Source organism: Mesoplodon densirostris, chromosome 2, assembly GCF_025265405.1.
Source record: "Mesoplodon densirostris isolate mMesDen1 chromosome 2, mMesDen1 primary haplotype, whole genome shotgun sequence".
NCBI lineage: Eukaryota > Metazoa > Chordata > Mammalia > Artiodactyla > Ziphiidae > Mesoplodon > Mesoplodon densirostris.
Genome location: NC_082662.1, coordinates 161,232,376 through 161,246,727, shown reverse-complemented (window position 1 = coordinate 161,246,727; position 14,352 = coordinate 161,232,376). Strand labels below are relative to the sequence as shown.

The window sequence follows — 14,352 nt, the reverse complement described above, 5'->3', positions numbered from 1 at the left end:
TATAATGGCCTGAGGTTTGCATGACTTTAAACATCATTGAAATGGTTGCTTCATGTTTCTGTTTTCAAAGTTCTTGCTAATCAAGCTGGCCTCGTTCTATTGTTTATATTTCAAGGTACACTATATATTTGGGCAAAGCTCATTATTAATAATAAATCCATTTTTCAAAAATTGTTGATGATGTCATATCATATGGCCAACTGTCTGTCAGAACTGATTAGATCATCATTATTTTTGCCTTGTAATGTGGCCAATGTAAAGCTTGTGGTGCTAGACTCTCTCCTTTTCTTACTGTCCACTTGTACTTGTTTTGTTAATATTGCCTTGAAAAATCATGGCTTCTTTACAACAATATTTTTTATCATTTGTCTCAAATTCTAAGCCTCATTTCCTGTGCTCAGAAATTTTATATTGAGGGGTAAAATTTGTCAGTGTCTTTTATCCTAGGTCAAAGATGCATTCCTAGGTTATTCTTCTCATACCTCAGCCAAAGGTACACTACATTTGCAATCCCGCAAGATTGAAATGATTAATACCTGTACTTCCTACAGGCTGATTTGTCATAAGAACCTGGAAAGGCACTTTATCTACTGTTAATTGTCCTCCTGCACTTTGCAAGAGGAGGTTTCAAATAGCCCACCCAAACTAGAGCAGAGCTTTTGGAACTCCACACTTCCTGACACAGCCCAGGCTGGTGTACACATCCAGCCACAACCAAAGCCCAGACAGAGGTAATATTTTAAGATTTTAAAGCTCCCTTTATTTCAACATCTGACCTAATTATGCAATGCCCTGGGCTTTTCTTCATTCCAATGTGTATGTATCCTACCTTCATTAGACTGAGAGAATATGTTAAGACAATTGGAAAAGTGGTACAATCTCAACTTTCCCCAGAGGGCTTTTCCTGCCTCAAGGTCATTACCAAGGTCTACAAAAGAAGCTCCTTGCTCATCCAACACATAGCTTAGGCACTTGGCAGGGCAGGGCAAGTCCTGGCTGGAAATCTATAAAGAAAAATGAGTGGTTAGTGACTTTCAAACTTTAGTGTGCCTCAAAATCATCTGGACAGCTTGTTCCAACACAGATTGCTGGGTCCCAAGCCCAGAATTTCAGTTTCAGTGAGTCTGAGGTGAGGCCTGATAATTTGCATTTTTAACAAGTTTTTAGGTGATGCTGATGCTGCTGGTCTGTAGACCATATTTTGAGAGCCACCCTGGACTAAGATAAAGGATAACCGGGTATTTGTCTTGCATCATCTGCCTAATTATTTTGTCCTGGAAATGCCATCTCTTATCTAACAGCCTTGTGGAGATCATCAAAGCCCAAAGCTCATGAATGTACTTTTTTTTTCTTTTTTTTTTTGCGGTATGCGGGCCTCTCACTGTTGTGGCCTCTCCCGTTGCGGAGCACAGGCTCCAGACGCACAGGCTCCGGACGCGCAGGCTCAGTGGCCATGGCTCACGGGCCCAGCCACTCTGTGGCATGTGGGATCTTCCCGGACCGGGGCACGAACCCGTGTCCCCTGCATCGGCAGGCAGACTCTCAACCACTGCGCCACCAGGGAAGCCCTCATTAATGTATTTTTATGCTCCAGGATCTTCATATGATATTTAGCAACATAAATTTGAAAATGGCAAATGTCTGGGAACTCCCTAGTTTGTAGGACAATCTATCTCCCCGTGCTTTATATAAGCACAGGGAACGAAGGACAATCAGTTCCACAATGACATCTTCTGACAGATTTACACACATAGCAACTAAGATTTGAAATGGTATCATCAAACATGTAAAAGCACTGAGTATTCTTTCACCAGTTTTAAGTTTTTGTTTGTTTGTTTAGCACCCGATTCTGCAGGGGAAAACAGAAATGAATAAGACGTGGTCCTTTGCACAAAGAGACCTGAAAATTTACCGGAAGAAATAAGATGTATAAGAGTAGGTTATTGCAAGGAGTGAAGTAAAGACCAAGAACAGAGAGCACTAGACTTGGAAGCAAGAGACCCCGTTGTCTATTGAAGCCTCACTACTGACTTTTTGTGTGATGGTGGGGCAAAACCCTTTGACTGTGTGTGATAACAGACTCTCAGATCTGTGTTTTGTGATTATGCAAACCACAGAAATGATACCTCCTGGGACCATGATTCTCTAGGAACAGTTCTGTCCCTAAGAGCTAATCCGCAGGGATGGGAGCTAATCCTGGGACAGATAAAACTAAGATATCAGGACCCCGTGTACTTTTACACGTGTATAGAGCCCCTCTGCTACAGTGACTGACTACCGAGAGTAACCCAGCGCAGCAGCCGACTGCAGAGAGGAAAGTAGCAACTACAACCAGCTGGTACTGAAGAAGAATGAGTTTCTGAGAATTTACCTACCATGTGCCTGGCACTATTTTCAGTTAAATGTATTAATTCATTTAATCTATGTAACAACCCCATGAGGAGCTACCATTATCCTTCTGGCCTAGAATGCTTTCCCCCAGACACCCACATGGCTCACTTCCTCAACTCTTTCAAGTCTTTGCTCAAATATTCCTCCTTTTGGGAGGTCTACCTTAATTGCTCTCTTTCAAATGTAACATCATCTTCCCCACCAAAAAAATCACTATCCACTTTACCCTCCTCTACTTTTTTTCCAGCACATTTATCACATTCTAACATACTATATATAATTTACTTACATTTATCATTTACTATCTTCCCCTATTAAATGTAGGTGGCAGATTTACTAAGGGAACTTATATACAAGTCTTGTCTTATAGATTTCCACACCTGCCTGCCAGAACCTTAAAAGTTTATATAGATGCTTTAATGGGGTTAAGCCACATACACAGTCCAGATGGTCTTAACAACACCTTACATTTTTTTTTTCTTTTTTTTTTTTGCAGTATGCGGGCCTCTCACTGTTGTGGCCTCTCCCGTTGCGGAGTACAGGCTCCGGATGCGCAGGCCCAGCGGCCATGGCTCACGGGCCCAGCCGCTCCGCGGCATATGGGATCCTCCCAGATCGGGGCACGAACCCGTATCCCCTGCATCGGCAGGCGGACTCTCAACCACTGCGCCACCAGGGAGGCCCCTACACCTTACATTTTTAAGGTTGCATCTTTGAAACAGCTCCAGCTATGGGATGGTGTGGGTGGAATATACATTCCAAGGACAGGGCAGCAGGTATGGAGCCTTCAATTGCCCAGGTCTAGCTCTAGGGTCAACTGGCAGTGATGTCCTCTCAACAACCTCCTCCTATACAAGGATCTTTGTTTTGTTCACTGATGTATCACAAGTATCCAAAACAGAAAGAGGCAAACTCTTCTGTAAAGTATCAGAGAGCAAACATCTTGGCTTTGTGGACCATATGGTCTCTGTTGCAACTATTTAACTCTGCCCTCATAATTCGAAATCAGCTACAGATAATACATAAGCAAACAGGTGTGGCTGGGACCAATAAAACTTTATTTTTGGATATTGAAACTTGAATTTAATATAATCTTCACATACAGAATATTCTTCTTCTTTTTATTTTTTTTCAACCACTTAAATACATAAAAAGCATTCTTAGTTCACAGGCCATACAAAAACAGGCAGTAGGCTGGATTTGGCCATGGGTCAGTTTGAAAACCACTGACCTAGAACATTGTAAGTGTTCTACACTTATGCCAAAATACTCAAGGGTATTTTAAAGGGTATTTTAAAGTGCTATATTATGTATATTAAGCATTACTTATACAACCATGTTTATGTTGTTATTGTGTTTGCCAAGTGCCTTGTCATAGTCAATGCAGAGGAAAATTTAACTTTATCCACCATGAACTGTGATATGTATAAATTAGTGAGACTGGAATAAGGTCATTCTCCATAAAAACAGTAGATGGTAAACAATTCTGGCCCCAAACATCTCATCCATCTCACATTGTACCTTATCAATAAAACCAAGTTCTACTGTTTAAAAAGCAGGGACTTCCCTGGTGGTCCAGTGGTTAGGACTCAGTGCTTTCACTGCTGTGGGCCCAGGTTCAATCCCTGGTTGGGGAACTACAATCTTGTAAGCCACATAGCATGGCCAAAAAAAAAAAAAAAAAAAAAAAAGTTTAAATTAAAAACTTAAAAAAAAAAAAGCAACTGACAGTATTAGAAACTAAACCGGTTATGATGACATATGCATTTTTGACTGACTCATAGTGAGAATAGATAGAGTTAGCTAATCTCAATGGTGTAGAAAAGGCTTCATGGAGCAAAGATGTATATTATTGCACCTAGAGGATTAACTTAATGTATTTTTGACCTGTGGTCCCCATGAATTAGAGAGCTTTGCTAAAGAGGTGGGGCCAGTTCAATTCTCACACTGGCTGGTTAGTTCAGGGCTTATAGATACATCTTGCCCTCTTAAGACTAAAGTAGACATTTCTCAATCCTGCCTGGCACACAAAAAGGAAGCAGGGCCTTGGCATATAATAGATACTCAGGAAATATTTGAATGAATGGATGAATATATGGATAGCTTTGAAATATTAGGGGAAAAAAACACACTTTCTAGTAAACAGGCCATCAACAAATATTATTTACTCTGTTCTAGTCTTGTCTGCCATGGGAAAAATAAGAAATATTAGCCACTCCCAGGGATGCAAGGATTCTTCGACATACACAAATCAATCAATGTGATATACCATATTAACAAATAGAAGAATAAAAACCATATGATCATCTCAATTGATGCAGAAAAAGCTTTCAACAAAATTCAACACCCATTTATGATAAAAACTCTCCAGAAAGTGGGCATAGAGGGAACCTACCTCAACATAATAAAGGCCATATGTGACAAACTCACAGCTAACATCATTCTCAATGGGGAAAAACTGAAAGCATTTCCTCTAAGATCAGGAACAAGACAAGGGTGTCCACTATTGCCATTATTATTCAACATAGTCTTGGAAGTCCTCACCACAGCAATCAGAGAAGAAAAAGAAATAAAAGGAATCCAAATTGGAAAAGAAGTAAAACTGTCACTGTTTTCAGATCACATAATACTATACATAGAAAATCCTAAAGATGCCACCAGAAAACTACTACAGCTAATCAATGAATTTAGTAAAGTCACAGGACACAAAATTAATACACAGAAATCTCTTGCATTCCTATACAGTAACAATGAAAGATCAGAAAGAGAAATTAAGGAAACAATCCCATTTACCACTGCAACAAAAAGAACAAAATACCTAGGAATAAACCTACCTAAGGAGGCAAAAGACCTGCATGCAGAAAACCATAAGACACTGATGAAAGAAATCAAAGACAACACAAACAGATGGAGAGATATATAATATTCTTGGATTGGAAGAATTAATATTGTCAAGATGACTGTTCTACACAAAGCAATCTACAGATTCAATGCAATCCCTATCAAAGTACAAATGACATTTTTCACAGAACGAGTACAGAAAATTTTACAGTGTGTATGGACACACAAAGGACCCTGAATAGCTAAAGCAATCTTGAGAAAGAAAAATGGAGCTGCAGGAATCAGACTCCCTGACTTCAGGCTATCATACAAAGCTATGGTAATCAAGAGAGTATGGTACTGGCACAAAAACAGAAATATAGATCAATGGAACAGGATAGAAAGCCCAGAGATAAACCCACACACCTATGGTCACCTAATCTATGACAAAGGAGGCAAGAATATATGATGGAGTAAAGACAGCCTCTTTAATAAGTGGTGCTGGGAAAACTGGACAGCTACATGTAAAAGAATGAAATTAGAATACTCCCTAACACCATACACAGAAATAAACTGAAAATGGATTAAAGACCTAAAGGTAAGGCCAGATACTATAAAGCTCTTAGAGGAAAACATAGGAAAAACAGTCTTTGACATAAATTGCAGCAAGATCTTCTTTGATCCATCTTCTAGAGTAATGAAAATAAAAACAAAAATAAACAAATGGGACCTAATTAAACTTAAAAGCTTTTGCACAGCAAAGGAAACCATAAATAAGACAAAAAGACAACTCTCAGAATGGGAGAAAATATTTGCAAACAAATCAATGGAGAAAGGATTAATCTCCAGAATATATAAACAGCTCATGGAACTCAATATCAAAAAACAAACAACCCAATCAAAAAATGAGCAGGAGACCTAAACAGACATTTCTCCAAAGAAAACATACAGATGGCCAACAAACATATGAAAAGCTGCTCAGCATCACCAATTATTAGAGAAATGCAAATCAAAATTACAATGAGGTATCACCTCACACCAGTTAGAATGGGCATCAACAGAAAATCTACAAATAACAAATGCTGGAGAGGGTGTGGAGAAAAGGGAACCCTCTTGCACTGTTGGTGGGAATGTAAACTGATACAGCAACTATGGAGAACAGTATGGAGGTTCCTTAAAAAACTAAAAATAGAAGTACGATATGACCCACCAATCCCACTACAGGGCATATACCTAGAGAAAAACATAATTCAAAAAAACACATGCAACCCAATGTTCATTGCAGCACTATTTACAATAGCCAGGACATGGAAGCAACCTAAATGTCCATCCATCAACAGAGGAATGGATAAAGAAGATGTGGTACATATATACAATGGAATATTACTCAGCCATAAAAATGAATGAAATTGGGTTGTTTGTAGAGTTGTGGATGGACCTAGAGACTGTCATACGGAGTGAAGTAAGTCAGAGAGAAAAACAAATATCAGATATTAATGCATATATGTGGAATCTAGAAAAATGGTATAGATGATCTTATTGGCAAAGCAGAAATAGAGACACAGACGTAGAGAACAAACGTATGGACACCCAGGGGGGGAAAGGAGGGGTGTGGGGTGAATTGGGAAATTGAAATTGACATATATACACTATTGATATTATGTATAAATAGATAACTAATGAGAACCTACTGTATAGCTCAGAGAACTCTACTCAATGACCTAAATGGGAAGGAAATCCAAAAAAGAGGGTATATATATATATATATGTATAGCTGATTCACTTTGCTGTACAGTAGAAACTAACACATTATAAAGCAACTATACTCCAATAAAAATTAATTTTAAAAAAAGAAATATAAGCTGCAATGTTCAGCCACTTACTCATTCACTAACTTCACAACCATTTACTGAATACATGCTATGTTCAGAAACTCTTCCAAGAACTGGGCCTACAAAGCTAACCAAGACACAGAAGGGCTGAATCCTAGGCACTTTTCATGGGCTCTAGGCACTTTTGCCTTCATGGGTCCCTTCCTCCATTAAAAAAATAATAAAAGTTTTATTTTGCATTAATATAAACACATACATACTCAGGCTGGATTCATTATTATATTCATCATTATTATATTCATTATTTCTTCTGAATTTAAAAGAAATTAAAACTACAACATTGTGGTGGGCCCCCGAAAGTACCGTGTCTACTGTGCCTTATAGAGAAGTCAGCCACACTACAGCCTCTGCTTTCCTGCCTTCTCTCCTGAAAATTATTCGAAAGGGCTGAGCACGATAGGTGGGTGGGATTCCAGGGTGTGGGAGTCTTGAAGGGTACTTCTGGAGAGCTTCCACGTGGGGGGCCTGTGGTGATGGGGTGAGGAAGGCATCCGTGTGAAGGGACTGTGACAGCAGTGAGAGGTATTAGGATCTGAGAAGAGCGAGGAGGGAATCCAGTTGTGGGTTGGCGTTACCATAACGATGGCAAGGCAGGATAGCCGAGCAGGAGTGCACGAGGAGGGTAGCCTCACTGCTCAGTGAAGGCTGTCCAAGCCCGACTGGAGTAAGGCAGATGTCTACACAAGGCAGCAAAGGTGGTGGTGGTGGCCCATTAAGAAGCCACTGGGAGTGAGGAGGGCCTCTGGGAAGGATAGGGAAGCAGAAGCAACAGCCTGGGGTGGGGGCCAAGCAGGATGCAGAGGATATTAGCACAGTCCGGTATGGAATGTCAGAGCCTGAGCAGGGTGTATCAAGGGAAGCACTGCCAACTTGGGACAATGTGATAACAGATTTGATAAATAATGACGATAACAGATTAGAACCCAATAAATAAAATAGGAATCCATGAGTCCATACTGATATAAATGAATAAATTCATTAATTGATTAATAAGAAGAGAAAGCTTTTCCTTACAGCAGAATGCCAATTGATAAATGTAGAATGAATTAAGAATGAATTAATGAATCAATGTAGAAGTTAAATTAGAAAATCACGATCTGGGCTTCCCTGGTGGCTCAGTGGTTAAGAATCCGCCTGCCAGTTCAAGGAACACGGGATTGATCCCTGGTCCAGTAAGATCCCACATGCCGCGGAGCAACTAAGCCCGTGTGCCATGACTACTGAGCCTGCCCTCTAGAGCCCGAGGGCCACAACAAGAGAAGCCACCGCAATGAGAAGCCCACGCAACGCAATGAAGAGTAGCCCCTGCTTGCCGCAACTAGAGAAAGCCCGTGTGCAGCAACGAAGACCCAACACAGCCATAAATAAATAAATAGATGGATCAATAAATACATTTAAAAAAAGAAGAAAATCACGATCTGGCAATCATCATCATAATATTGATTCAGACAAGAATAATCAATGGATTCTAAAATGGATGGGTGAACATTTGATGCAGAATGAGATATTCAAATAGTAAGAAAGTACCTCCCACAAAATAATAATTATAAAGGGGAAAAGAATACTTTTACAATGAGGAAACCTGATCAAAGTGAACATCACCACTGATAAAACAAATTAGAATCGTGCACCACCTATTGGAGGCAGTGAGAAGACAATCACTGCTGTGATGCTCTTGCCAAAAATAAAATTTTTTAAAGTGTGACCTAAATCTAATTATGAGGAAATATCAGACAAATTCAAATTGAGATACATTCCACAGAAATATCCGCCCTGCAATATAATAAACTGTGAGGGCCCTGAAAATTAAGGGAAGATTGAGAAACTCCCCTACTTTGAAGAAGACTAAAGAGAGGTGACAACTAAATGCAATATGCAATCCTGGACTTGTGGGTGAAACCTACTGTGTCTGCAGATTATATGGTAATAATGTGTCAGTGTTATTTTCCTGATTTTGATGGTTGTACTACTGTTACGTAGTAGGATGTACCTGTGAGGGACACACTAAAATACTGGCAGGGGGTGGGTGACAGGGTAATGATGCCAGCAACGTCCCCTGCAGTGGTTTGGGAACAAAGGTTATTACACTATTCTTGCAACTTTTCTTTGAGTCTGAAATTATTTCAAAATAAGAAGACAAAATTAAATTAAAAATCTTCCAACATTTACAGGTAAAGCCAAGGACTACAGAATTTGTAACTGAACTATTGTGTATTCCCTGAACAACATTTGCTTTTACTGATTTATAATATTTTAAATCAAGTATTTTTTTCTGATATAAAAATATGGCTCCCACATGCAAAACTAATCTACAGTATGAGAAGTGAGGACTTTGGTTACCCTGGTGGGAGGATAATGGGGAAATAGTGATAGAAGAAAGTGGTGAGGAGTTTCTGCAGTTCTAGTATTGTTTCCTGATCTGGGTGCTGGTTGTATATCCTTTATGTATCCCCTCACCCTGTACACTTAAGATTTCTGCTCTTTTCTTTATGTGTGTTATACTTCAATAAATTTTAATTTAAATGAAAAAAGATATAATCCTTAATTTTTAAAAAATCCATAATCCATCATATACTCCAGATGATGACAGTTTTGTCAGAGTTGCATATCTAACACTCACAAATCAACAATGAACCATAAAACTAACCTAAGAAGCTCTAAATTGGTGGTTAAACAAAAATTCAAGGGAGAAGGCCGCTGGGGCCAAGAATAGTCAAAAAATACACTCACCAGTTGTCCATGTCATCTTCTCATGCAAAAGTGGAAGATGGATATCAAGATCCAATTTTACTACCCACTGTTACTGCTTTCCTCCAACAATGTGAGGCAACATTCAAACATGTTTATTGGAGAGGGACTTGGTCAATGGGGAGACCCCCATTATGCTGTGACAGTTATGAGCCTAAGGGAGCCCACGTGGTGCTGGTATCTAAGCAATGACGGTGGCAGGACTCCAAAGGATGTGCGTAAAAATAAATACAGGGGGCTTCCCTGGTGGCGCACTGGGAGTCCGCCTGCCAATGCAGGGGACACGGGTTCGTGCCCCGGTCCAGGAGGATCCCAAATGCCACGGAGCGGCTGGGCCCGTGAGCCCTGGCTGCTGAGCCTGCGCGTCCGGAGCCTGTGCTCCGCAACGGGAGAGGCCGCAGCAGTGAGGGGCCCGCGTACCGCAAAAAAAAATAAAACTAAAAATAAATAAATAAATACAGGAGCCCATCTACTCTTGGATGATGGATGTAGCAGGGATGAACTTCCAGTGCACACCCTGAGGGGGAAGTGTAGCAGCCCTTACCCCCTCACCGAGGGTGAGTAATTTTCACCTAGAATTCCAACTCCCTCAGTCAGGAAAATACCACAACTGTGCAAGCACAGTGGACCCCTGCTGCCTAGATCAGGCTCTTTACCACACACAACAAACAGTTTTGCCTCCTCTTAGGACTTCTCAGATTTTACCTGGGAACCTTATTGAAACACAGGTTCCGAATGGGTTTGAGGACAATTTAGCTTTCTAACGTGGTTGGGCCAGTGCTGCTGGTCAGCAGCCTCACCTGGTCAGCCAGGTGTTGGAGACCAGCCCTCATTTATTTCATCCATTTGCTTCGCCTTTGTGGGGAAGGGGTCAGCTGGTAAAACTTTAAGTACACCGATAAATCCATTGAGCTACTTCACAATTACACAAATACTCAAAACATATAATAATGAAGCCTTCGAGAACGGTGTGAATAGATGGTGTCTCCTCCCACTGCGGTAAAAATACTCCATCCTCAGTTGACTGAATCCACAGATGGATCAACAGAATCCACAGAACCAGAGGGCCGACTGTAAAGGACGTGAGCATCCAAGGATTAAATGCCCAGCAGATACGAAGGGATGACTGTATTTCTCTCAACTTTGCCCTTCATGTGTATAGAATCCCACAGTCCTGCATTAGACCTAGGCTCTGGCACCAACAAGTTATGTGATTTGGGACGAGTTACTTAACTTCTTTGTACCTCTTTCCTCATCTATAAATCAAAATAATTACATGTACTTTGTTCTTCTTGTATTAAGTAAAATTTAGTCTGAGTGATTTTATATAACTAAGCAATGTTCATAGGTAGTGAGGACATAAAAAGAAGCCACAAGAATGGAGAGAAGAGGTGAAAGAGATACACAGGCAGAATAATAATGATAATAATAATAAATAACAATAGCAGGGAATATTATTATGACTTACTGAGTGGCCAGTCTTGTACTTCAACTTTACATGCTGGAGCTCCACATTATCTCACTCACTCCATAACAACACTGTCGAGGTAGGTGTTACTATTATCCCCCACTTTACAGACAAGAAAACTAAGGGCTCAAGAGGCTATTTGTGTGCAAGAAAATTCAATTCTTAAGTGGTAAAACAGAGGCAGAATCGAAATGCAGGTCCGTCAGAGCCCAAACTCCAAATAGCAAAATGAGTTTCAGAATCATCTATTTATCATAATCACTTGGAGGGCTTGTTAAAAATCACAAACTCCTGGGCCCAAGCCAAGGCCTACAAGGGAGATTCTTACACAGCCTGACACCAGTCCACACAGCTGAATTTAGGAACCACTGCCAAAATGTGCTGCCGTCCTCTAGTAATGTGAAGGAACATTCAAAAGATGTTTGTTGTGAAGGGACATGGTCAGCGTAAAGACCCTAGTGATGCTTTCACAGTTATGAGCATGTCTAAGTGAGTCCTTGTAGTGCTGGTTCTTCCAGTCCGTGTGGGGAAAGTTAGAGGCAGGGGCAGAAAATGTCAGAAGACACCTCATAGAGTCACTGGCTCACCATGTCACTGGCCTCCAATTCATCCATGAATACCAAGGCATCCAAATGCCCATCACTTCCCACCTGCTGCCAATGAGAAGACCCTCATGCTCCTTGGAAGCGAGCATTAGCCTCAGATTGCTTGAAGCTGTGAAATCCTGCTTTAAATCCCAGATTCCTGGAGCTGAAGGATGAACCCCATTGTCCTGGAGTAAAACCCAAGGGGTAGCAGCCCCACTAAGGTGACACTTACCCAGTCTGGAATAGTCCTTGAGATGTCGTTTTTTCCATCATGAAAGTCTCTAACGCTTCTTTCTTTGACAGGAAGGACTTGGGGGAAGTCCCTCTGATTTCCCCCTGCTGACACTGGTTTGCTTTGGCCCCTTGACTTGTGTGGGCTTCCTGAAGTCTCCGCCACTGCAGACCAGAGGAGATCTCACTTTCCATTTGCCCAGGGTAAAAGGAAGAGAGGAAAACCTCCACCCACTTGAGATAGGCTTAGTCTACGTTAAGTCTGAGACAAAGGGCATGCCATTCATTATCATCACCTCTCAGGCAATATATATTTGCCAGACAGGTGTTGGGGGAGGAGCTGGGGGAGGGTTTAATCCAGGAGACCTGGGTTTCAGCTGTGGCTCTGGTTTAGCGGTGGTTGTACCCTAGCTATGATGACAAATAATTTATCACGTCCTCACCTGGGTTCTCTAATCTGTACCATAAGAAAATGTTTTATATAATTTCTAAAATCCTCCAGAATATAAGCCCCATGAGAGTGTCACATTGCAGAATATACATTCGGTACATACTTTATTGAAGAATAGTTAAATGAACCTTTTCAGAGATCAATTGCCCTGCCACATCCTCTCAGCCTGCTTCTTGATTTCAGCCACAACCACAGTGGACAGTTCCTGGGAGACTCAGACTGGCCTAGTTCTGACACTGCCCCCGCTCAAGGCCAGCCCTGCAAGTCTTTCTGCTTCCTGCCTCCATTTCTGACTCAGCCTCAGCTCCTCACAACCTCAAATTCAACAAAAAGAAGGAACCATTTATCTCTAACTCCCTCAAAAGTTGCTAACTGGTTCATGGTCCCTGAGTGAGCAAATATTAACAAACATTAACCATAGAAAAGATTAATAAGTTGAACTTACGTTTCTAAAAAGACATCATTAAAGAAGTAAAAATGTTAACCATGGGCTAGGTGAATGTATTTGCAATGTATGTATGAAGCAAACACTTGTATCTGGACTCATATCCAGAATATATAAAGAATTGCTGGAAATCAATGATAAAGAAAAGAACCAACAACTCAGTGTTTTTTAGAAATGGGCAAAAGCTTAAACAGCCATTTGTCAAAACAGGCTATCCAAAGGCCAATGAGTATATGAAAGTGTTCAGCACTATTAGTCACACAAAAATACAAATTAAAACTACAGTTGTGGGGGCTTCCCTGGTAGTGCAGTGGTTGAGAGTCTGCCTGCTGATGCAGGGGACATGGGTTCATGCCCTGGTCTGGGAGGATCCCACATGCCGCAGAGCAGCTGGGCCTGTGAGCTATGGCCGCTAAGCCTGCGCGTCCGGAGCCTGTGCTCCGCAACGTGAGAGGCCACAACAGTGAGAGGCCCACATACCGCAAAAAAAAAAAAAAAAAACTACAGTGTGATATTGTGATACCCATTCAAAATAGCTACAATTTATAAGGCTGAAAATAATAAGTAGGCAAGTAGGTAGAGCAACTGTACGTCTCATATACTATTGGTAGATGTATAAATTGGTACAATCACCTGGGAAAACTATTTGGTAATACCTACTAAAGATATGCATTTTTTTTATGACCCAGAAATTCTACTCCTGATACATACCCAAAGAAATGAGTGCTTATATCCACCAAGGTACATACAATAAAGTACATAGCAACATTATTTAATAGCTCCAAACCAGAAACAACCCAAATGTCCATCAATGGTAGAATGGATAAATAAATTGTGGTATGATTCATCTAATAGAATACCCTACAGGTGTGAAAAAGAATGAACAAATACTATATAAAAAACAAGGACGAATTTCACACATGTAATCTTGGTCAAAGAAGCCAGATACCAAAGATTAAACACTATATGATTCCACGTAAGTTGAGTTCAAAAAAAGTAAAACTTCTATCTATGGTAATAGAAGTCAGAATAGTGATTATCTTTGGATGGTGCACTGACAGACAGTGGCTGTAAGGGAGCATTCTGGGCTGCTGGAAATATTCTACAGCTCCATCTTGGTAATGGTTCCATGTATGTATAAATATATAAAATTCATTGAGCTATACACTTAAGATTTGCACACTTACAGCATGTAGGTTATAGTTCAATTTTTATAGAAGTGCCAGGCTGTCTTAGATCACATGCTTACTCCTAGATCAATCACTGTGGCCATAGAGTATAATGACTGGCTTGGGCCTGGGTCAATATGGTTCATCCCT

At 40.6% G+C, this 14,352-nt stretch overlaps 1 non-coding gene across 1 annotated transcript; it reads left to right on the top strand.

The window, feature by feature from the left end:
• Positions 1-3,955: 3,955 nt before the first annotated feature.
• On the top strand, positions 3,956-4,028 carry TRNAE-UUC (transfer RNA glutamic acid (anticodon UUC)). The gene has a single exon. It is a non-coding gene; the product is annotated as a tRNA-Glu (tRNA).
• The last annotated feature ends 10,324 nt before the right edge of the window (positions 4,029-14,352 follow it).